This window comes from Sapajus apella, unplaced genomic scaffold (genome assembly GCF_009761245.1).
Source record: "Sapajus apella isolate SASKATOON/1434 unplaced genomic scaffold, GSC_monkey_1.0 scaffold8, whole genome shotgun sequence".
NCBI classification, from domain to species: Eukaryota; Metazoa; Chordata; class Mammalia; order Primates; family Cebidae; genus Sapajus; species Sapajus apella.
In genome coordinates this window covers 46,504,145-46,529,343 of record NW_022436948.1, presented here as the reverse complement: position 1 = coordinate 46,529,343, position 25,199 = coordinate 46,504,145, and the positions used below count along the sequence as shown (strand labels likewise).

Below are 25,199 nucleotides of genomic sequence, written 5' to 3'. Positions count from 1 at the left end.
TAATAACTATTTTCTGAATATTAAGTCTTCATAAAAGACTTCACAGCCGGGCGCGGTGGCTCACGCCTGTAATCCCAACACTTTGGGAGGCCGAGGCGGGTGGATCACGAGGTCAAGAGATCGAGACCATCCTGGTCAACACGGTGAAACCCCGTCTCTACTTAAAAAAAAAAATACAAAAAATTAGCTGGGCATGGTGGCGTGTGCCTGTAATCCCAGCTACTCAGGAGGCTGAGGCAGGAGAATTGCCTGAACCCAGGAGGCGGAGGTTGCGGTGAGCCGAGATCGCGCCATTGCACTCCAGCCTGGGTAACAAAAGCGAAACTCCGTCTCAAAAAAAAAAAAAAAAAAAAGACTTCACAAAAGACTGCTTAAGTCAGGGCTATGTGTACTGCTTCTTACGCTTGTTAGTAAGACTCTTAATTCACAAATTACATTTTCCATTTATTTTAAATCCTCCGGATTCCCAACTCTCAATTTTTTCCATATAGCAGGTACTTAACACAGGTGGATTAATATCTTAAAATTATGGTAACAAATTTCAGACTTCTATGAGCCTGGTTTTCACTGAAATCATGTAAACTCATCTGAAGCAACTGCTCCTTGTGAGTCCGACTACGGTTAAGGGGGCTGGATGTTCGCTCCCGGCTTCAAATCTCATTGTATAGTTCAGCCTCGGGGCACTAAAGCTGCTGGCTCTTCTGCAATTCTTGCGGCTGCGGCGACAGCCCACGGCGCGGTCGGCGATGTCTGAGGGCGGTCGTGTCCGGGGCGTCCTGTGGCACAGTCGGCGCTGGACATTAAGTCTTACCGGTGTGTCCACCCAGAGTTTCCGAGGAGAGTGCCGTCATCTGCGGCGCCTAAGGCAAGGTCGCAAGTCCGGGGCGTCTGCGGAGAGGTCGGCGAGTCGGTGGCGTCTACGGCATCCGTGGCCTGACGGCGGTGTCCACGGCGGGGTCGGTGTCTGCGGCATCCACGGCATCCGTGGCCTGACGGCGGTGTCCACGGCTGGGTCGGTGTCTGCGGCATCCACGGCATCCGTGGCCTGACGGCGGTGTCCACGGCGGGGTTAGTGTCTGCGGCGTCCACGGCATCCGTGGCCTGACGGCGGTGTCCACGGCAGTGTCCACGGCGGGGTCGGTGTCTGCGGCGTCTGCGGCGCAGTGAGCCGGTCGGCGGGCTGTGACGGGAGTCCGCGGTGTGGACGGCGCATAGGCGGCGCTCTAAGTTAAGGTTTACCCGGACGTCCACCCAGCGTTTCCGAGGTGAGTGTGCAGGCGGCGGCCCGTTCTGCACTGAAAGCTAAGGTTTACTGGGAAATCAAGGTTCAGGGGGAAGTCCTCCCAGCCTTTCCGAGGTGAGGGCGCCGCGCCAAGCTGAGAGGGCGGTGAGTCCGGGACCCGCGGCGCACAGCTGGGTCGATGTGCGCACGGGGGGCCTCCACAACTTTTGCTGTGCCCGCGGGGCGGGCTCCCCGGGCCCCCCTAGGCCTTAAGTTCCCTGCGTTGGATTCCTCGCCTGCCGCTGCCGCCTGCAGCCCGCAGCCCTGCTCTCCTGGGCTTTGAGGAAGAAACTCGCGGACGGGTCTTCCTGTGGCATCCCAGGTTTGGAGGGATGGAGCAGCCTTTGGGGACACATCCGCCTAGATCTGGTGGAGGACACTGACCCCCTCTGGGGACCTGAGGGGCGAGAGATCTCAAGCCCCAAATGTGCGAAGTAGGGGTCTTTATTGGCCTGCAGGATTCCGCGCCTGGCGCTGTCTCCAGGCTGGTGGCGGGCAAGCCCCGTGTGCCAGGTCCGGGATGCACTAGGGGAGCGTTTGTAGCCGTCAGTGAATCGCTTCAGGACTCGCGGGGCAAGTCTCAAATTCACCGCAGCATTTCCAATAGGTTGGATTGTGGTGGTGTTGTTTGCGCTCCGCACAGTTGCTGTGGTTTCCCTGTGTCTGTCTGTCTGTCTTAGGAGCTTCTCAGATCATCTCATTTGGCATCCTCGCACAGAAGAATTCAGCAAGACTTTTGGAATGGCTTCCTCGCTTTCCTTCTATCTTTCGCTGCTAAACTGCCTTCAAAAGGAAGTCTTTTCTTGCAGTGCTATCTTTTCTTTGACTCCCAGTGCTTGACGCAGTTAAAGAAAAGTGATCTGCTTGTAGTTTTTAATCTTTGTTCCGAGCTGATACGCGTTAGTAGCTTTCTTTTGTTTTTAAATTTTATTGGTAAAATTTCACCTGTGAACCAGAAGCTGATGTTTTCTATTCTAAAATGCTAGCTTTAAGATTTCTGAGAACTTTGTGTCAAAGAAATCTTGGAAAAGTTACTGAAGTCTACAGAAGAAGCTCACAATTTTAAACTTGCAGGTGGTCCAGGGGCGGTGGATCACACCTGTAATCCCAGCACTTCCGGAGACCAAGGTGAGCAGATCAGTTGAATCCAGGAGTTCCTGGATCTCACTCTGTTGTCCAGGCTGGAGTGCAATGGCACAATCACAGCTCAGTGTAACCTGGACCTCCCAAGGCTCAGGTGATCCTCCTGCCTCAGCCCCCAAGTAGCTGGGACCTACAGGGGAGCACCATTGTGTTCAGCTCTTTCTTTTGTATTTTTAGTAGACATTGGGTTTTGACACATTGCATAGGCTGATCTGGAATTCCTGGGATCAAGTGATACACCTGCCTCAGCCTCCCAAAGTGTAGGGATTACAGGCATGAGCCAGTGTACTAAGCCTGAGTTTCTTAATTTTAAAGAAATTATACTTGATCAATCTTTTCCTTCACGGTGACTGCTTTTTTTGTCCTGTTAATCAATGCCTAACCTAAGAATATGAACACACTTTTCTGTGTTAACCTCATAGCAACTTTATTTTAGTTTATGCTAAAAACTAAAATAAAGGCTCTGACTTTATTGCCCAGGCTGGAGCACGGTGGCATAATCTCAGCTCACTGCAGCCTCCACCTCCTGGCTCAAGCGATCCTCCCACCTCAGCCTCCTGAGTACCTGAGACCATAGGCATGTGCTACCATGCCTGGCTAATTTTTTTTTTTTTTTTTTTTTTTTTTTTTTTTTTTTTTTTTGTAGAGATGAGGATTCGCCGTTTTCCCAGGTTGATCTCAAACTCGTGGGCTCAAGTAGTCTGCCCACCTCAGCCTCCCACAGTGCTGGGATTACAGGCATGAGCCACCGCACCCAGCCATGATTCACTTTTCACTACATGGATGTGACTGCTTGGTCCAGCACCATGTATTGAAAAGACTGTCTTTGTCCTTCTGCACTGTGTAGCACTTTTTTTCATCAATTGGATGGCTGCATGGTCATCTGATTGACGAAATCAGTGTGGGTCTGTTTCTGGACCAACCTGGGCAACATAGTGAGATCCTGTCTCTACAAAAAATAACAAATAATAAAGAAATACATGAAATTTTTTAAGTGGGTAGAGCAGGTGCAGTCATAGGGGTTAATTTATAAATGATTGTCAATTTCTTGGCTACATACAGGTGTTGGTAAGTCTGATATGTTGGGAGTTCAGGCGAAACATATTAAGTGAATTATATGGTGTTCAGAATGATTGCTAGATGTTCACTGTGACTTCAATTAGATGTCATTTGTGCCTCACAGAGCTACAGGTTTTATTCTCTCATTTATTTATTTGTCTTTAAAAATTTTTACAATCTTCCTGTCAAGGCAGTAACTCTTTAATACTTAATTGTTCTTACGTATACTTAATTACCAGGAAAATTTTATGGATCATATCTAACTAAGTGTTAAGCCACTTAAAGTAAAGGGCTGATGTGATGTAATGTAGACAATAGGATTCTACATGATATTTTCAGGAATATATCGATTAAATTGTTTCTTCCTCTTTTTTTTTTTTTTTTTTTTTTTTCTTGAGACAGGGTCTCGCTCTATTGCCCAGGCTGGAGTGCAGTGGTGCAGTGGTGTGATCATGACTCACTGCAGCTTTGACCTCTCAGACTCAAGCAGCCTCCCACCTCAGCCTTCTTAGTAGCTGGGACTACAGGCATGCACCACCATGCCTGGCTAATTTTGTATCTTTTGCATACAGGGTCTTCCCATGGTGCCCAGACTGATTTCAAACTCCTGGGCTCAAATGATCCTCCCTCCTTGTCATCCCAAAGTGTTGGTATTACAGGCGTGAGCCATCACTCCTGGCCATTTTAGTTTTAATAATTTTATATTTTTCTAATTTAGAATATTTACTAAGTCTGTTATTTATGAATATAATATTCATTATTAATATAATTATTTTGTACATGTTTAATTTCATTTTAATATAAGCTCTTGGAAATTAGAGATCTTGTCTCTTATTTACTACTGTCTTCTCAGTACTTGACTTTGCCTGGTATGAAATAGATATTGAATAAATAGTTGTTGAATGAATGAACCACATTAAAAAATTCTCCAAGTATCACAGCGTTCACCATTTAACAAATAAACTAGCTTGTATAGAGCAGAGCCACAGTCAACCTGCCGTAAAAGGAAATGTCAGTGAAAATAAACCTATGTATCTGTAGCTGCTAAGATTTGGGGGCTTTTGTTACTGCAGCATAAACTACCAAAGCTCAGTGAGACGGCAGACAGAATATACATATAGAAATAGACCAGATAGACCAGTAGATGAGATTCCAAAGATAGCTCAGTCAGCATTAACTAACCACACTCACACTCTCTTAATTTCCTACAGAAAGAATGGAATTCCTGTTCACTGAGATCTGCCTGAAATAGTACTTACTTTGTGAAAACTTCTCTGGCTACCAAGTATTTAATCAGGACCTTTTTTTTTCCCCTCCCGCAGGCTGGAGTGCAGTGGTGCCATCATAGCTCACGTAACCTCTAACTCAATGCTCAAGGAATCCTCCTGCCTCAGTCTCCCGAGTAGCTGAGACTGCACATGTGCACCACCATGCTTGGCTAATTTCTTATTTTCAGAGACAGGGTTTTACTGTGTTGCCCAGGCTGATCGGGACGGTTGATTGCATATGACAGAAACCCAACCAACTCTAGTTCCCCGCCACCTTTCAGTCCATTCCTTTCTCAGTCTTCCGAGTCTCAACAAATGACAGTTTCATCCTTCAAGTTGCCCAAGCCTCAAATCTCAAAGTTAACCTTGATTTCTCCCTTTAATGTCATAGCCCGTGTGAAGGCAAATCATGTTCAGACCTGGGTGGAGGTTCCCGCTGACCCAGGCTCTCACCAGCACATTGTCCTTTACTGTCCTCCTGAGGGTGTCTGGAGCTTCGGTGCTGTGTGCTCTTGGCGTCCATGCTGGGGCACCACCGACTCCTGCTGTCCAGGGCTTCCAGTGGACTCTCCGAGGCACTGATGTGGAATCTTCCCCATTCGGTGCACCAAGAGCAGCCTCACGTGGTATGGGCTGACATGAAGAGCTGCCAGATCCAACAGGTAAAAATCACAAGGCACTGCCAGCTGGATGGGGTCAGAGAGTCCTCTCTCTATTATGACTCAGATGAGAAGGGAAGATGCCATAGGCCTTAAACATTGCAGCATGACCCGCGTGAGCCACCCACAAGCTGCAGTGCGTGGTCAGGTGGAAGTTATTTGACTTCAGGAGAGGACAGTGTTCTCTTCAGGCCTTTTCCTCAGTGGCTGGATCTGCGTCCCATTCCTCTCTCTTCCCCTCTCACCCTCGAGTCTCCGTCCCCATTTCTCTCTCTGTTTCCACCTTGCTGTTCCCTTTCACCTGCTTTCACCTCTTCAGCTTTCTTGGTTCTCCCATCCACCCACATTTCCCAGGCTAAGGCCTCTGCACTGTCCTGGGTGGGGAGATGTGTCTGGATTTAGGCGGTGCCCTCTAGATGTGCCCAGGATGGGGAAACATGGCTCAGCTGCCAGTATAATGGTTTCAGAGAGTGGCCACTCTTGAAGGCCTTTCAATCTCCCATTCTAGAATCGTGTAGGACTTAAAATTGATGGGCCACCGTGGAATTCTTTGTTCCTCAGGACCTTGTGGTGGACGCCTTCTTTCACTGAGCATTCACAGGGTGGCTATTAGGTGCAAGGCCCTGCTCCGGGCTAGGGGGACCACAATGAGTAAATGTCAGGTCACTGCCCCATGGAACCCACCACTGTAGGCATCGAGAGGGGGAGAAAGAAAGCAGTGTGGCCTGTTTGTGTCCTTCTCATGTGGTCACCTGCCAGGTGCTGGGGGAGTAGGAACCAGTGCAAGGATAGAGGCCCAGTGAGAAAGGCAAAGGCACGATGTCAGACCCAGGGGCTAAGACCTCCACCTGCAGCTGGGTAGCTTCTGGAGTGGACAAGGAGCAGCAGGGAAGGTTGTGAGCTGGTGTTCTAGGGTTCACTGTCCCATCTCATTCCTATGGGTCCCGTGCCAGAACTTGTCCAAAGGGAAGACCCAGGGTCTCTAACGACAGCAGGCCAGAGACAGAAATTGTTTCAGAGAAGCAGAAGGGAACATACACCATGGAAACAGTATATGATTTTATAGTAGCGCGTCTCTGTCTCTTAACTAGTTAGCGTGTTCCTATTAATGGAAAATATTGGTGGTGTAAGTTCCCCTGGATCTTCTCATCTTCATGTAAGTTTGTCTGCTCCCCCATCCCTCCCTTCCTTCCTTCTTTTCCTTCCTTGCTGAGTTTTCTGATCAAGGTCTTGTCAGGCTAAAATCCAGGAATGGCCTGAGTATACATTTTCTCTAGAGCTCCAGCTTTTATTCCAAGTTCACTGCAGATATTGGGAAAAGTTTCTATTCTTGTTTGTGGGGGACTGAGGGCCCTTTTTCTGTGCTGGCTGTCAGCCAGGAGACACTCTGACTTCAGAGGCCACCCGCTTTCCTCCTTAGCTGTCTTTTCCATCTTTCCACCAGTCACAACTCACGGAGTCCTTCTCAGGCTCCTCCCTTCTCTGACTTCATCTTCTCCAACCAGCCACAGAAAACTCTGTCAGCTACGGAGTGATGCGATTTGATCCAGTTTATGCAGGTAACCTCACCATCTTCAAGTCACGTAACTGTCATATAACAACATAATCACAGGAATCATGTCTCATCCCCTTAACAGGCTTCAGAGACAAGGGTATGGCATGTTTGGGGACCATTTCAGAAATTCCATCCACCACAGTTGGACACTCACATTCCCCCATCTGCAAAATACGTTCACCCTCTCCCCTAAAGTTTCCAAATTTAATGTCATTAAAGCATTAGTTCAACGTGAAAAATGTCACATAAACCACATCAGATCCAAAGTTTAAAATCTCATCTAAAACAACCACACCAGGTGTGGATGAGGCTTCTGAGGGTGTCCATTAAGTACGGATCCTGGACATAATTTCCTTACCTCCATTGACCTGTGAAACTGAACAAACTGCTTATCTGCTCCTAATGTGGAATGGCGGGACAGACACAGAATAACAATTACAGTGATTCTAGTTCAGAAAGAAGGAACATGGAAGGGAGAAAGAAGTCACCGACCCAAATAGTATGGAAGTGGAGCTGGGCAAAATCCAGCAGGAGGTTCTTAAGTAGGACCCACAGCCTGGGACTAACCCACCATCCTGTGGGACTTTGCCTCTGGGATCTTTGCTCTGCAGTTCTTGAAACCATTGTCTTTTATCTTATTTTTTGACCCACTCCTTTGGTTCTCCTCCTTTCTCCTCATGGCAGCATCCTCTGCTTAATTCTGGGTCTGTCATCCCCAGCAGAATTGGTCAGATATTGCCCAAGTCACAGTCCTGACCATCTCCATCAGGGACTGTCCTTGTGAGCCCGTGCTCCTCTGGGACCATCTTCACTAACTGACCTCACTCAGGCATGATTGCTTTCAGCTGCCCTGGCTGGCTTAGGAGAAAACCTAAGACTATGGAGTCCCAGAACCATTCTCTGCCCTCTCTATCTCCAGGAGAGTAAGAAAATAACAGGGACCTTCATGGAGAAATGACCCACGTGAGGGCCTGGACTCTCCAGCAGTTACAGCAGAGGAAACTCCCTGAGGAAGAATGGAGGATCTGAACGCCCAGACTGGGAAAGCAGGGTTGTCTTAAGCACTGTTTAATTCTCATGTTCTACCTGCCCTAATCTACAAGCCAATGAATGACAATGGACTGAGAATAAGTAATAGGACTATGGAACCATGATAAAGAATTGTCCAAGGAAAGGCCCTTTTTCTCTGTTTGCAGCGTGAAATTGCTGTATTTGATCTAAAGTTTTCTGAAAGGCAGCAGTGAGTTTCTGGAGGGTGAGTTACCTGCTTTGCACAGGGAGCCTGAGGCCCAGGCTTGCGTGGTGTGTCTGCTGCCACCACGTGGTGAGGGAGCCTGGGAGAGTCTTAGTCTTTCTGGACTTGAGTTTTCTCATCAGTAAAGTAGGGGCTTATTGTACCTCTCTGAGGTCCCTTCCTGCTCAGTTTTATCCGAGTCCTTGAGAGACTGAGATGGTCTTTAACACTTCCTGGACCTGTAACCTGCCTCTGACGTCTCTGGGTCTGACTCCTGACTCTCGCCCCTGTGTTTCTCCTGCAGAGACTGAGCTGAGTCCACACCCTGGAAGCCGAGAACCAAGGGAACAGATAGAAGAAAGAAAATCAGCAGGTTTTGGGAAAGAGAATAACCTGCAAAGGACAAGTCAATGCTAGAACAGGTGAGAAACAAAGAAGGGGAGAATAAGGACAAACTGGGCCAGAAGCCTCAGGGGAAATGGGCAATGGGCCCGTCATCATTCAACCACTCGAGGAGGGCAAGCTGAGCAGTGGGGACTGGAGAGAGAAATTTACTCCAGAGGAGTCTCCTGACCCCAGCCAGGGAGAACCAAAGGGTGGATCACAGCTGGTTTATAGTGAAGGGCAGCACCAACTCCAAGAGGGGGAGGATGCGACCATGAGCCCCCGCCCCAGATTCAGGAGCCTCAACCTTCAGGCTGCCATAGCAGTGGATGCTCTTCTGGTCAGTGTGGGTTAGAGGGAATAACTGTGCTTGGACAAGGGTTGGAGATGTCTGTTCTTTTAAACAGTTCTGCCGTAGGTCAGGTGCCTGAGTAACTGTTTCCTGCCAGTATATGAAGCAGTGATACTTACACTATTCCTCTGCACTTTCAGTTGAGGAAGGTCTCTATGGGATATGGGTATTTACTGGGTGTTTAATTTTTTCTGCACTGTGTTAAGCACTTGGGGTTCAAATAGTAATGTTTCCCCAAGGAGCTCAAGCTCATGAGAGAAAGAACACAGAGACATGATTTCAAGAAAATACAGTAGTTCTCTGAAAGTGGGGCGTCATGGCAGCCCAGAGGAGGGGAGTGTAGGTGAAGACATTGCTCCTAATGACAAGGGGAACCATAAGAGGGATTCTTCAGAGTAGTCCCGTTTCTCCCCAGTGTCCCACAGAAGATGACCCTGGCGCATGACTGGTCCCTAGAGCAGGGGTCTACAGGTGTAGGAAGGGGGCTTGCTGCTGCATCTTAGGAGAAATTATAGCATCCCTGGTGGGGCATTTTAGATTGGAATGTCAGTGATTGGATTGGATATTGGTAGTCAGTTTTGTCCTATCATCAGTGAACACTGCTGAGACCTTCCTTAGTGCCACACCCTAAGCTGGGAATCATGAACACAGAGACGAGTAGAATATGATCTCAGCTTTCCCAGAACTCTCCGTCTAGTGAATAGCGAGTTATGAGAAGTGTAGTGATGGTGGCTTCATTAGAGCAAGTGGCTCATGCTGCATGGAGGTGACCTCAGTGGATGGCCTGGTCACCCTTCTGGTTGTCATCAACAGCTGCATGACTTGCTCTGGACCAGTGACCCTGGACTTCTGCCAGGTGTCTGCATCTTAGGTACAAGCAACACCTCAGTTTCCTGTTGGGTCAAAACAGCGAACACTGCCAAGGTGATCAGAGGACACTAGTGACATCAGTAGCTACTGATGAGGTCCTGGCCAGCTAGGGAAATAAAGATGTAAGTTTAACAACGATTCTAAATTTGTTCTTAAAATAATAAGCTGAGAGTATCTGTCTTCTAAGTTAAGTACTTTTTAGACTTCAAGATTCACCCATGTCCAAAATAAAACATATCGGCCATATTACTGCCCTGAGATGATTTCTCCCTGTCCTACCAGAAGCCTGCACTATCTGGAGCACTGAGGCTGTCTCAAGCTAACTGATCTGCTCTCTGGATTCCAGGGACCCCCACAGAGCCAGAGATGGAAGGCACTGGCATTGATGTCTCCGACTGTTCTGACTCCAGGTTGGTGCACCTCAGTGCCCAGTATTAACCACACAGTAACAGGATGCCACCAACACTTTGATTTGGGGCTGTTGCATCCTAACTTTAATGTAATAGACATTATTTTTTAGAATAATTCTAGGTTTACAGATAAATTGAGCTGATAGTACAGGGAATTCCCCTACTCTCTCTTGTCCCTTAGCACACAATTTCCTCTCTCATTGGTATCTTGCGTTAGTGTGATACATGTTTACAATTGGTTAATCAATATTGATATGATATTATTAACTAAACTCCATAGTTTACATTAGGGTTCATTCTTTGAGTTTTACAGTTCTATGGGTTTTGACAATTACCTAATGTCCTGAATCCTCAGTACAGTATCTCACAGAAGAGTTTCACTGCTGAAAACCTCCTTGTGTTCAACCAATTCATCCCTCCTCCACGCTTAGCAATCACTGATCATTTCACAGTCTCTACCATTTTGACTCTCCTGGAATGTCCTAGTGTTGGAATCAAACAGTGTGTAGAGTCTTTAGACTAGTTTCTTCCTAGCATTATGGATTTAAAGTTCCTCCATGTCTTCTCATGGCTCGATAGCTCATGTCTTTTTATCACTGAATCATATTCTCTTGTACAGATAAACACAGTTTGTTTAGCCATTCACTTACTGAGGGACGTTTTGGTTACTTCCATTTTTTTATTGCATTTTAGGTTTTGGGGTACATGTGAAGAACATGCAAGATTGTTGCATAGGTACACACACGGCAGTGTGATTTGCTGCCTTCCTCCCCATCACCTATATCTGGCATTTCTCCCCATGCTATCTCTTTCCAACTCCCCGCCACCACTGCTGTCTCTCCCCTACTTCCTCCTGACAGACCCCAGTGTGTGATGCTCCCTTCCCTGTGTCCATGTGTTCTCATTGTTCAACACCCACCTATGAGTAAGAACATGCAGTGTTGGATTTTCTGTTCTTGTGTCAGTTTGCTGAGAATGATGGTTTCCAGGTTCATCCATGTCCCTACAAATGACACAAACTCATCGTTTTTGATGGCTGTATAATATTCCATGGTGTATATATGCCACATTTTCACTGTCCAGTCTATCATTGATGGGCATTTGGGTTGGTTCCAGGTCTTTGCTATTGTAAACAGTGCTGCAATGAACATTCGTGTGCATGTGTCCTTATAGTAGAATGATTTATAATCCTTTTGATATACACCCAGTAATGGGATTGCTGGGTCAAATGGAATTTCTATTTCTGGGTCCTTGAGGAATCGCCACGCTGTCTTCCACAATGGTTGAACCAATTTACACTCCCACCAACAGTGTAAAAGTGTTCCTATTTCTCCACATCCTCTCCAGCATCTGTGGTCTCCAGATTTTTTAATGATTGCCATTCTAACTGGCATGAGATGGTATCTCAATGTAGTTTTGATTTGCATTTCTCTAATGACCAGTGATGATGAGCATTTTTTCATATGTTTGTTGGCCTCATGTATGTCTTCTTTTGTAAAGTGTCTGTTCATATCCTTTGCCCACTTTTGAATGGGCTTGTTTTTTGTTTTTTGGTTTTTTTTTTCTTGTAAATCTGTTTTAGTTCTTTGTAGATTCTGGATATCAGCCCTTTGTCAGATGGGTAAACTGCAAAAATTTTTTCCCATTCTGTTGATTGCTGATTCACTCTAATGACTGTTTCTTTTGCTGTGCAGAAAATATGGAGTTTAATTAGGTTCCATTTGTCTATTTTGGCTTTTGTTCCAGATGTTTTTGATGTTTTGGTCATGAAGTCCTTGCCTATGCCTATGTCCTGAATGGTTTTGCCTAGATTTTCTTCTAGGTTTTTTATGGTGTTAGGTCTTATGTTTAAGTCTTTAATCCATCTGGAGTTAATTTTAGTGTAAGGTGTCAGAAAGGGTTCCAGTTTCTGCTTTTTGCACATGGCTAGCCAGTTTTCCCAAAACCATTTATTAAACAGGGAATCCTTTCCCCATTGCTTGTTTTTGTCAGGTTTGTCAAAGATCAGATGGTTGTAGATGTGTGGTGTTGCCTCCAAGGCCTCTGTTCTGTTCCATTGGTCTATATCTCTGGTTTAGTACCAGTACCATGCTGTTTTGATTACTGTAGCCTTGTAGTATAGTTTGAAGTCTGGTAGTGTGATGCCTCCAGCTTTGTTCTTTTTGCTTAGAATTGACTTGGCTATGTGGGCTCTCTTTTGGTTCCATATGAAGTTTAAGGTGGTTTTCTCCAGTTCTGTGAAGAAGGTCATTGGTAGCTTGATGGGGATAGCATTGAATCTGTAAATTACTTTAGCAGTATGGCCATTAAAAATATATTTCTTGATTAAAAATTATTGTAATCTATTTTATTCCATTTTTACATTTAACTTTCAACAACACTTGTGCATATAATATATCTTAGTTTCTTAACATATTGGAGCTCCTGACATTTCTCACATTACCATGATATAATGAAAATAATTCCAAAGTGGTCACATCGACAATCTGTGATGATGCAGTTTATAACAGCGATTCCCCCATTGGCTCGAACATTTGTTGGTTATGTAACTTTGGGAAACTCATCGATTAACTTGCTCATAAATATATAAACTTATATTTGTACAGTGATTTGGAAGTAAACTCTGTAATGTGTACAACATATACTTTCACATGTATTGAATCACTTGATTACCTGAACATGTAGATGAGTGCTTCTTATTATCCGCATTGTAAACAGAAGAAATTAAAGCAGTCTCCAGTTAAATTAGAATCAAACACTCACTTTTTTTCTTTAGCACTCATAGTTTTGCTGGAGTCTGTTGTGGTCTCTTTTAGCTTCAGTTGAAACTTAGGAAAAATAACAAGCCTTTGGGTTTGAAGTCTTGCATGTTTTCTACTTCTCTAGGCTGCCTCCCTTGTAAAGGAAAGAAACACTAGTTCCCTTCCATCTTCCCAAAGCTGTTGAAAGGAAAAAAATCATTCAGATGAACACCATTTAAAAACCTTAAAGTAATATTTAAATATGAGTAGGGCTTTCTTATTAAGAAGAAAGAATAATTCAGAATCTAAAGCAATGATGATAAATTCATGAACAACTTCTTTTTTAAAAAATTTTACTTTAAGTTCTGGGATACACGTGCAAAACATGCAGGTTTGTTACATAGGTATCTATGGTATGTGCCGTCATGGTAGTTTGCTGCACCTGCCAACTCACCATTGAGGTTTTAAGCCCCACGTGCATTAGGTATTTGTCCTAATGCTCTCCTTCCCCTTGCCCCTCACCCCCGACAGGCCCCAGTGTGTGATGTTATGCTCCCCGTGTCCATGTGTTCTCATTGTGTATGAACAATTTCTATGGCTTTGGCTCTCAAAATGTGGTCCAAAGCCCATCTGCATCAGTATCACCTGGGATGCTTGTGAATAATGCAGAACCTGGGGCCTATGGATGATCTGCTCAATCTAATACCCTGAGGTTCACGCACACTAAGGTTTGAAAATGACAACCTCAAGTGAAAAATTTTCACATCACTGGCTTCTCTACTGCTTACATTACCAGTTGTAAATGCTACCTTGAGGCTATTTACTCCAAGCATATAAGTGAGGCAACCAGCAGACACCTTGTAAGAGCTCAACTGATATTCAGTGGTTTGATTATATTATATTATGACATAGATAAAAATGGAAAAATCATCCAACATGAATAAAATACCTGCTGCAGCATAGGACTCTAAGGAGGCTAGATAAATATTTATTAGAAAAGAATTATAGTTTGCTTTTTGCAAACTGTGTACATGTGCATAGCAGTCTCCCGAGACTGACTGATGACTATTTGAAAGAAACTGGTTCTCTACAGCTTTTCAAGAATTCATCTTCAGAGATACCATCTTTACAACAGCATACGCCAGGTTTATATCCACTACTGTTAGTTGTGTTGCCCTTCCAAAAACAATACAAGAATTGAGTCATCTAAAGGTTCTACTTTTCCCTTCAATCAGCAGTTTTCAACCAGGTCTGCACATTGACATTACGTGGGAAGTTGAACGTATATCAACAGCCGGGTCCCATATCCTGAGAGTTGATTTAACTGGTCTGTGGTTGTGCCAAGAATTTTTTTTTTTTTTTTTTTTTGAGACAGAGTCTCACTCCATCATAGGGTGCCAGGCTGGAGTGCAGTGGTGCAATCTCGGCTCACTGCAACCTCCGCCTCCCAGGTTCAAGCAGTTCTCCTGCCTCAGCCTCCTGAGTAGTTGGCACTACAGGACCGTGTCACCATGCCCAGCTAATGTTTTTGTATTTTTAGTAGAGATGGGGTTTTACCATGTTGGCCAGGATGGTCTCGATCTCTTGACCTCGTGATCCACCCACCTCAGCCTCCCAAAGTGCTGGGATTACAAGCGTGAACCACCGCGCCCGGCCAAGAATCTTTATTTTTAAAGTACCCAAAGCAATTGCAACATGCCAGCAGGGTTGAGCACCACTGCTTTAAAGAGAAGTTGCATTCTATTTACACATCATTAGTTCTTTGCCTCATCAAACATATGAGGAAATACAGATAAAAGGCTTCATAGAAAATTCTATAAACTATCCATGAATTTATCATTTTACAGGCTAATTATTATAATCCATTTGCAGAGAAGGTCCCTGCTCAATAGTAATCTAATCTTTTCAGAGGCTTGCCGAGTTTCACCTGGTGACTGTCTATGGCAGTTATCATTACTGGCTACTTTTGGAGGTTTTATAAAACCACCAAATCCTGGGACCCATTCTTAGAGATTCTAATTTGTTTGGGGTAGAGTGATAATTAAGAGTGAGAACCTCTCTGTATAAGGAAGAAGAAGACATGCAAGACCCGAATTGTGACATTTATTTATTAATTGTGTTATTATTAAACAGGATCTAACCAATCAAGAAATGTTTCAGTTGTATAATATGCAATAAATTGGACTGAGAAGCATCTGAAATTCTCTAGTTCTCATGAGTTATATAGCTATTAGGTGGAATTCAAACCGTGTTTCATCTAAAATAGAAACCCACGAGAAATGAAAATATCTGCAAAGAGCTCACAGGATCTTATTAAAAACTAGCCCCTGAACTTTTCTGGGAAAAGAGAAGGAAAGCAAGAAACAGGGCCACGGGCTTCCTTCCGCTCTCTTAGCCCCATGGAACACAGTGGATGAGAGGAAGCAGAGGAAGAACGTGGCTAGTACCACCTGCTTCCATCACCTCTTCAGCATACAGCGTTGCCCTGTCTTCCCCTTCTCTTTTCCTCTCACGCACACATGACATTGTCCTCATCCACATTTTGTTTTCCTCTCCTGTCTGGTTTCCTCCCCATCACATAGGACATAATAAGCACATAGAGGCATCATAGGGTACTGAGTAAAACATGCTTTCTGCTATGACTGCCTGAAAATAAACGCTACCACTTCCTCCCTGTGTGACTTGGTGTGTGTTTGCTTTCGTTGTCTACATGCAAAATCGGGATAGGAGTAGTAGCTACCCCACTGCTTTATGTTCGATTAAATGAGATAATATTTTAAAGTGGTACAAATACTGCCAGATAGTTCTCCAGGTGGCCTTGAACCAACTAGTTCTCTCCCTTTTCTTGCTCGTAGATCTCACAAATAACTGTTGCAGTGCTGGGAAAGCCTCATCCTGAAATAAGAAGGAACCCGCTGGAACAACCTGGGCCTGTTCCAGTCCCTCCTAGACACAGGGCAGCCTTCAAGGCTTTGTCCCAGCAATGCATATAATCCCCCAGGATACCAAACCCAGGGCAGGCTTCTTTCTAGGGCCTGTCAGCTGTGATGCATGTGGGGTGGGGCATGCACAGACAGTACTCCACCCAGCCTGGGAAGCTTTCCTGAGCCTCGGGAGGCTGGCTCCTCGTGAATCCGAGTCTTCAGTGGCTCCTTTATAACTATCTGCAAGTCATAAATCAGTGTATTTGGGTGTTCTGCCTCACCAGACTGACAGATTGGCACCCAGTGCACACGGTAACTCTTCGCAAGCGCCTGACATACAGTAAGGGTTACTTAAGTGTCTGGTAAATAAATACATTCTCTACCCACTCTAAGGTTATGATATGCATAAATCTTACATCAATGCATTTAAAACAACCAAGACCATATGCTTCCTTTATTGAGCATTTGTTTATTCAAGCACCAACAGTATGCCAGGCCCTGTGGCAGGCTCCGTGGTTTCATACTGATTCAACTCACCATCACTGGTAATTACTAGGAAAAGTAATAGCCTTGTTAAACAGTCATAAAGTAATTCACTGGGCCTTCATCTTCTTCTTGTTTGAGATGAAGTCTTGCTCTGTCTCTAGGCTGGAGCGCGGTGGTGCGATCTTGGCTCACTGCAACCTCCACCTGCTGGGTTCAAGCGCTTCTCCTGCCTCAGCCTCCCAAGTAGCTGGGATTACAGGTGTGCACTACCATGCCCAGCTAATTTTTGTATTTTTAGTAGGGACAGATTTTCACCATGTTGGCCAGGATGGTCTCAATGTCTTGACCTCATGATCTGCCTGCCTCAGCCTCCCAAAGTTCTGGGATTACAGGCATGAGCCACCATGCCCAGCCTGAGTCTTCATTTTTAAAAATAATAGGCATGAGAGATTTTATTTTCCAGATATGACTGAGACGATATGTTCTATCTTATGTGCTCCCCAGCAGTGTGGCCTTGTCACTCCTCCATTCAAAGGGGAAGTTTAAATCTCATCCATTTAAATTTAGTCTGAGCTTAATGACTTGCTTTACCAATGGAATGCAGCAAAACGTATTTGGTGGGACTTCCACAATTAAGCTTTCCACTTCTGCTTAAGTCTTTTGATGCTAACACTTAGAATCAAACTTTCATACTTTGAGAAACTCAGGATACATGAAGAGGTAATATATAGGCACTCTAACCCCGAGTTGAGCTACCAGACAATAGCTACCTTGAACTGCCAGCCATATGATAAGCCATCTTGACCTCCAGCCCAGGAGCCCCCTAAGATGACTGTAGCTACAGGAAAAGCCTGACTTCAGCAGCATGTTACCCGGCTAAGAAACATGAGATACCAAAGTAAATTGTCTTTTAAGCTCTAAATGTTGATGTCTTGCTAGATAGTAAGACCTAGTTGGAACAATGTATCAAGTTGTTCCTGTCAATGAAACATTATACTCAATAAATGGGAGGAAAGGAGAAGGAAAGGAAGCTATCATTTTATCAAGTCAACTAAATTATGTTATGTCTTTTTATTGGATTTTCTAATAAGCTAGGCAATTATATAATTCTTAGTAATCCAAAGATATAAATACATCAATTACTGGAAAAATGTTTACTCATGTCCTGAATAAATAGAAGTCAATCCTCATTTCAGATCTTAATCAGTGTTCTAGAATTTGAAGTCTCTGGGGGACACACAGGATGTGAAGTCCTAGGCATCAGAAGAGTCTGAAAAACTTTCAGATAAATTTAGAGTTGTGCAAGGTATAGCGTGCATTTCTGGAATGCCTTGAAGAAGACAAACATGAACGTGAGGACCAAGAAAAACAACTTGAATAATACAAGAATAAAGCAATGCTCATCTGAATGGTCAAAAAGTCCTGAAATACAAATGATGAATATTTGAGAAATTAAGGAGGAAGGAGGGGAGAGAGAAGAGAAGAAGCAGGAGAGAAGGAAAGTAGAAGTTTATATAAGCGCAAACTACTGTGGACTGCAGAATGCATAGATTAAGAAAGCAAAATTTATATGGGATGATCGTAAGCATATTTTAAGGAATATGTCTTAGGGGGCAAATGGGTGGATCAGCCTGCTCTATAAGAGGAATCATGTAGCTATGCATCTACTCAGAGGCCCATGGAAACCAGATTCATTCTTTGGCTTTTTTATTTTTAGCTATATCTGGAAGAAAAAAAAATGCTCTGAAAAAAATTTTAAAAATAAAAAAACTTTAAAAATGCTCTGAGCTGAATATACTCATGAGAGGATAATGTTGACCAAGAGTAAATCAAGCTATTTTATAGAAAAGCATTTGTAAATGTAGATTATTTTGTCACAGCAGTGTTGCTTGGTCTTTTTTTGTTTTTTTTTTTTTTGTTGTTGTTGTTGTTGTTTTTTGAGACAGAGTCTTCCTCTGTCACCAGGTGCCAGGCTGGAGTGCAGTGGCACAATCTCGACTCACTGCATCCTCCGCCGCCTGGGTTCAAGCAATTCTCCTGCCTCAGCCTCCCGAGTAGCTTGAGACTACAGGCGTGCTCCACCATGCCCAGCTAATTTTTGTATTTTTTTGTAGAGACGGGGTTTCACCATGTTGGCCAGGGTGGTCTCGATCTCTCGACCGCGTGATCTGCCTGCCTCTGCCTCCCAAAGTGCTGGGATTACAGCCTGTTTTTATAAATGAAACTTTATAGTAAGTGCTCGTGGCTGGCTTATTAGACTCTGCATAACGTTTCTGAGATTTATCCATGTCATTTTGTACCATGAGTTTAATGAATTTACTACCATGTAGTAGTCCATTTTGTGAAAATTCTGCAGTTTATCTATTCTCCTGATGATGGGCATTTAGGTTGTTTCCAGTATTTGGTTATTTTGAATAACACAAGTATAAATTTGTCTTTCAGTGGACATATGCCTCATTTCCCTGTTTTTTTTTTTCCTAATAGACAGCAATTGCTATTTCATGGGGAAAACAGAGTCAGTAGCATAACTAGCTTATTTGACAGATGTAGTGGATAATTTCTTAACATCTCCTCTATAATTCAAAAATATTCTCAGTAACAATCACAAAATTTAACAAAACAAATGATCAGGAAAAGAATGCAAACAATGAAAATTTTCATTTTTGGACTTCATATTAGGCCAGTAAAATTTTTTTTTTTAATTATAGTATAAACATGAAAAAGCAACAGATTAATTCCTTTAATTACATTTATATTTTAAAAAGAAAACTAGTACATTGATATTTTGATCTGTCACAGTGATTAATATTAATTTCTGTTTTCATGTCTCACTTTTGCAAATTTGTCAATGGTTTTTCCAAAATGTATCTTCTTTATATGTTGACATATAATAGACACCATAACTAGGTTCATTAATAGTTTTACTTGTAGTTGACTGAAGAACTAAAATGTACACTTTCAAAACAAAAACACTACACCTTGTAATTTGCATTCTAGTTGGCTATTGTAAATCTTAAATGCAAATAGCATTTCAAGTCATCCTATACAATGACAAAATGAAGGTAACTCGAATTCCATTTACCTCTATTATTTTTATTCTAATGCCTAAATATAGGAATATTGAATACCAAAGGTTTTGGAGACACAAAAATGCAGCCAAAATAATTCTAAACTGTTACAGATTTACTCTTAAAAGGAGTTCATATAGCTGAATTCCCATGAAACTAGAGAAAATGTAAAGCTGGGAGTTCTGTTAATAAACTTCTAAATTGAGTGTAATGTTTCCTAATGTTTATGCAATAAAATATTCAAATTTGAAACACAATACATATGAGTAACAATAGGAAGTTTAGCAATTTTTTGAAACTTAAACTAACAAAATACTTTTTTAGGGAAGAGTATTTTATTACTGATTTTTTAATTGCTGGAAATTGATGATAAAAGTCAGGACTACTTTTGATCAATTTTATTATTCTTTTTAAATTTCCCATAAATAATGAATCCTCCTTATAGCTCCCACGTAAGAGAGATCAGTTCCACAATGCAGCCCTTAGTGTATCACTGCACGAAGTTTAACTTTAGACAATACTAAATGAGTATGATTTTTATGTTATCATCATAAAAGATGATAACACTTGTTACTTCTAGCCACTTGACTCCAAATGCAGGTGCACATAAAATAATAAAAGGCCCAGTTTTCTGGCCACAGGAAAGAAAAAAGGTGTCCAGGAAATTGGGAAATAAGAGGGAGATCTCAGAGAGGAAGGAGGTTGGGAAAGCAACCCCATTAAGTGGCCGACGATCTCCTGGCTCACCTCCAATCTTCGTGTGCATGGATCGGATCTTAAACATTCAGAACTGAATTAAAAGACAAACCATCACCCAGATGCCACAATGCCCACTGGGTGGCACTAAGTAAGATAGATCTGAATAGAATTGCAAAGCCTTTAAAGATTGAACTGATATTGAACCACAGCCCACAGGAAGTAGATCAGAATGTGTCACCTGAATTAATCAGGTTAATTGCTTGCCGAAAAAAAGATAACATTCTCCATAGGATTTCAGCAAGACCCAGCCTCTTCTATCACAATATTCAAAATGACCAGGATACAACCTAAAATTATTTGGCATATGAAGAACAAGAAAATTTCAACTCATATAAGAAAAGACAATTAATAGGCGTTGTATTGGTCTGCTCAGATATCATAACAAGATAACACAGACTGGGAGACTTATACCACAGACATTTATTCCCACAATTCTAGAGACCAGAAGTCTAAGGTCAAGGTGCCAGCAGAGTTGGTTCCTGGTGAAGCCTCTCTCCTCGACCTGCAGGTGGCCGCCGTCTCATTGTGTCCTCACATGGCCTCTCTTCCAGCTACACACGAAAAGAGAACTGTGGTTTCTCTTTCTGGTTTTTGTTTGTTTGTTTGTTTGTTTTGTTTTGTTTGTTTGTTTGTTTGCTTGAGACAGAGTCTTGCTCCGCTGCCGGGCACCAGGCTGGAATGCAGTGGCAAGACCTCGGCTCACTTCAACCTCTGCCTCCTGGGTTCAGGCAATTCTCCTGCCTCAGCCTCCCGACTAGCTGGGACTACAGGCACCCACCACCACGCCCAGCTAATTTTTGTATTTTTAGTAGAGACAGGGTTTCACCATGTTGGCCTGGGTGGTCTCGATCTCTTGACCTCGTGATCCTCCCACCTCGGCCTCCCAAAGTGCTGGGATTACAGGCGTGAGCCATAGCGCCTGGCCTCTCTTTCTGTTTTTATAAGGGCACCAGCCCTATCAGATTAGCCCTGCCTCCACTTCACAACCTTTGACATCATTTAACGTTCATAGTCTCCTTAAATGTCCCAGCTCCAATTACAGTCAAATATAGATTCAGTATTCAATATATCAATGAAGAGAGGGGCACAATGCAGTCAATACATAACAGATGCCAATTGCGAGGTTACAGATGTTGGAATATTTGAGAAACATTTAAAAACAATTATTATAAAAATTTCCCAAGAAGTAAGGGCACACAGTCTTAAAGCAAATATAAAGGCAGAAATGTGACACCAAAGATCTCAATAAAGATTATCACTAGGGTCTCTTCTTAACCAGTGTGTTTATTGCTTCCTCAGGGATCTCAAAAGTCACCTACATACATCTGCTTAATGAATACAGAACAGAAAATTGAAGTCCAGGAAGTTTACGAAACTTTTAAAAAATCATTCAGTAAGTACCACATGCGGTCCCAGAGGCATGTGCCCAGTTGCTTTATTTACCGTCCTTTTGAAACATACAACAGGCACTTCACTCTCACAGAAAACTTATTTTTCTCCAATGTTCACCTCTGTCTCTTAGCTTTCCCACACACAAAATGCTGTTCTTAGGTGTAGGTAAAAACTGAAATCTTAAAAGTAAATTAGTGTTGAATGAGAGAAACCAGTAAACCTCATTAATCAATTACTCAAGGTAAATAATTGCATTTTCCTCTATAAGGGGGTTTGTGGGGTTTTTGTCTGAATCATTTCGTATTATATCATTAATTTTTTCATTTCATTCTGGCGATAGTTAAGTGAAAAATATTCACTACAAGTGCTGAATAATTTGCATTTACCAAAACCACGCAAGGAAGCAAATACGAGGCAACAGTGTAATTTGGGCGAGAATGTGTATCCTATGCTTCCATCTAGTGGCGACCTCGCGCTATTACACGGTAATGAAGAGCGCTTTGCTCTAAGTGCCATCCGCTTTCCTGCAAAACACAAGCGTCCTCGCTCCTGTCACAGCGGGTTCTGTATGTCAGGAAGGATGTGGTAAGAAAATGAAACAGGGTGGTGGGAGGAGCGATGGTCTACTGGTTATGAGAAAACGATGATCTACTGGTTATCCTGTCATCCTGGAAACCCGAGAGGAAGCGGGATTTCCGAGTGAGAGCCAGGTTTTTGGGAGGGATGGCAAATGCCCCCGGCTGGTGCTCTAGGCATGGCCGATTATATTTCCAATGCATCAACACGAAACAGGGCTATGCACAATGTGATGACGGGACAAGCTCTGAGAAATAGGTTGTCAGGCGATATCCTCATGGTGCAAACATTGTAGCGTGTACTCACACAAGCCTATATGGTCCAGCCTACTACACGCCTGTGCTATATGATGTTGCTCCTTGGCTACAAGCCTGTACAGCACGTTATTATACCATAGACTATAAGCAGTGGTCACACAATGGTATGTATTGTGTATCTAAACATATATAAACAGACAAAATAGAAAAGATAAACTGTGTAGGGCACTTACCATGAATGGAGTTCACAGGACCGAAAGCTGTTCTGGGTGAGTGAACGTGGAAGACCAGGACATTACTGTACACCACTGCAGGCTGTTCACTTAGGATACACTAAATTGATGCAAAAGATTTTTCTTTCTTCAATAATAAATTAACCTTAGCTTATTGGATGACCACAGTCATATATGTGGACGCAGCACATGACTGTAAATAAGAAAACTAAATTAGTTGATCCCTTAACCTCTCTGGTCCTAGCTTCCTCAGCATAAAAGAGAGCAGGAGAGGCATCAAGTGTAGTCTAAATGATTTCCAGAAGTCTTCCCCTATCAAGATTTTATGACTCTACAATTTGCAGCTCAAGATATCTTGCCTAGATGACATCTTGCAGACACATTGGGACATTTCTAGAAGCTTGGAATTTTTTGTTGCTGTTGTCAGATGTTCTCAATCCAGTTTTGTTTTCTCTTTGTAGGCAAAATAGTGGCTACATACCCAAATATTGGCGATACAGCCATCCTTTTCCAATTTTCTCTTTATGTCCCTGCCGAAGAAATAAAAACTGGCTGGCCGGCATCATCAGAGTGAAGGAAGATTGAACAGGAGGCAATTTATGTAAGGGAGAGCTTAAACTATTACAAAATTCTCCAGTGACCCTATGATTCATTTTGTTTCCTGGGAGTTACCACTTTCTAGTTTTGACAGATGTGCTTTTCTGCTTTATTTCTTAAGAAGCTTACTGCGCTTGCAAAGGAAAGCTCTAAAGGAATAAGGTTAAAGAGCTAACTCAGCATCCACAGAGACAGATGCCTTCTTGTAATTGAACTAAAACCCTTACACTTTCTGTAAGCCAACTCTCTCTAGTCTAAGCAGTTGCCTTAGTTTTATTTTTATGCAAACGACTTCCCACTTAAAATTTATCATAAAAAACTGTTTTTATTACTTCCTTAATGTTTATATCGATAAAGATAGTCCAGCAAAGATTATTCAATAAAGAGGTCAGACAGATTCTCATCATGATTCACTCCTGCAATGCAGAGGAAGACCCCAGGGCATCCTAACATAATTAAGTGACAGTGAGGACGCATATGAGCTGACAGACGGTTCTGAAGAATGTAGGTGCTCCAAATAGCTCCACTGAGTTCTGTAAAGTGGACAACTTCTACTCTAGTGCCTCATTCCTTCAGATCAAAGACCGCTTCATGAAATCTCCTCTTACATCTTACTTACTCTTTATCAGCTACCAACCAGTATTTCAAGGTGAACATAAAAGTTTAACAGCCATCAAAGGTTGCCTCGAGGTGATTGGACACAAAACGCTGGTGAGGAGAATGTGCGAAGCACTGACTCAGCTATAAATGAGCATCTCCCAAACTGGCTATCATGGAGTACTATTTTGGAAGAATGTTAAGTATCACGGCTTTCTTTTGTTTTGTTTTAAAATGGGATCTGAGATCAAGTAAGTTTGAGAAACATTGAATTCAGCAGAACTAAACAGGCTTTTTTTTTTTTTTTCAACTGAAGCCTTGAATGCATTAATATTCATTCATTATTTAAGAAACATTTACTAATGCCAACTATATTTCAAAGATAGTTATAAGTGTTTAGGATGCCTCAGGGAACAAAGATCACTTCTTTGCAGAGGTTACATTCTAGCAGGATTAGACAGATTATGAACAATAAACATAACCTAAATTACATACCACATGCTAAACAGGATGAAAGGTAGGTTGGTAACACAGGTTGGCAGAGAAAAGAAAGAATATGGCATTTTATAAAAGAGTGGTCACCGTATGCTTCATTCAATAAATGACATTTGAGCAAACATTGAAATTTGTTAAGTTGTTAGACATATAGGCATCCAGATGAACAGTGTGTCAGGTAAGGTTGACAACCAGCGCCAAGGCCGGGGGTAAGGGCGAGACCCCTAACAGAGTAATAAAATGTATAATGCTTCCCGAACTCATTTAGCACAGAACAGTTTTTCACAAATCATCTTCCGTGTAGCCAAGAAGTACCTCGGGAAATCTTAGTGTAGCTATTGCTTACTAAGGGAAGAGGGGTCCAGGTAATAGAGAGTGGGTCAAGGCGTTGGTGCCCTGGATCTCATAAGAGCACTGAGGTGGAAAGTACTGAAACAAACTTGGACCACAGTGCAGTTTCCCAACAACCAACCTGACAGTAGCTCAAGTTGAGCGACTTTTCTGACACTTCTTCCATTGGCTCTTCAAAGCAGGCTTACGGGCTCAGAAATAACTGAAGAAAATGCTTCAGCATTTCTAAACATTACGGAAATTAAAATTACAACAATACCCAATGGATTAAGTAACATCTACGAGCCTGCTAATACCAATGTTAAAAAATATTTTAAGAAATAAGAACTCTCATTCACTGCTAGTGGGAAGTAAATTGGTACAAGCACTTTGATGAGCAATATGATTGTGCACAGTAAGTTGGAAGGTGTGAAAGTTGTTCAGCCTAGTCGTTTTAATTCTAGGTATTTACCTAAAGAAACTCTTACGCATGTGTACAAGAAAATATTAATAAAATATTTATTAAAA

The 25,199-nt window shown here is 42.8% G+C and overlaps 1 long non-coding RNA gene across 1 annotated transcript; it reads left to right on the top strand.

The window, feature by feature from the left end:
• The first annotated feature begins 5,197 nt into the window (after nt 1-5,197).
• On the top strand, nt 5,198-24,377 carry LOC116551021. The gene is made up of 3 exons (XR_004268672.1): nt 5,198-5,414; nt 14,501-14,507; nt 24,368-24,377. It is a non-coding gene; the product is annotated as an uncharacterized LOC116551021 (long non-coding RNA).
• Nucleotides 24,378-25,199: the final 822 nt, after the last annotated feature.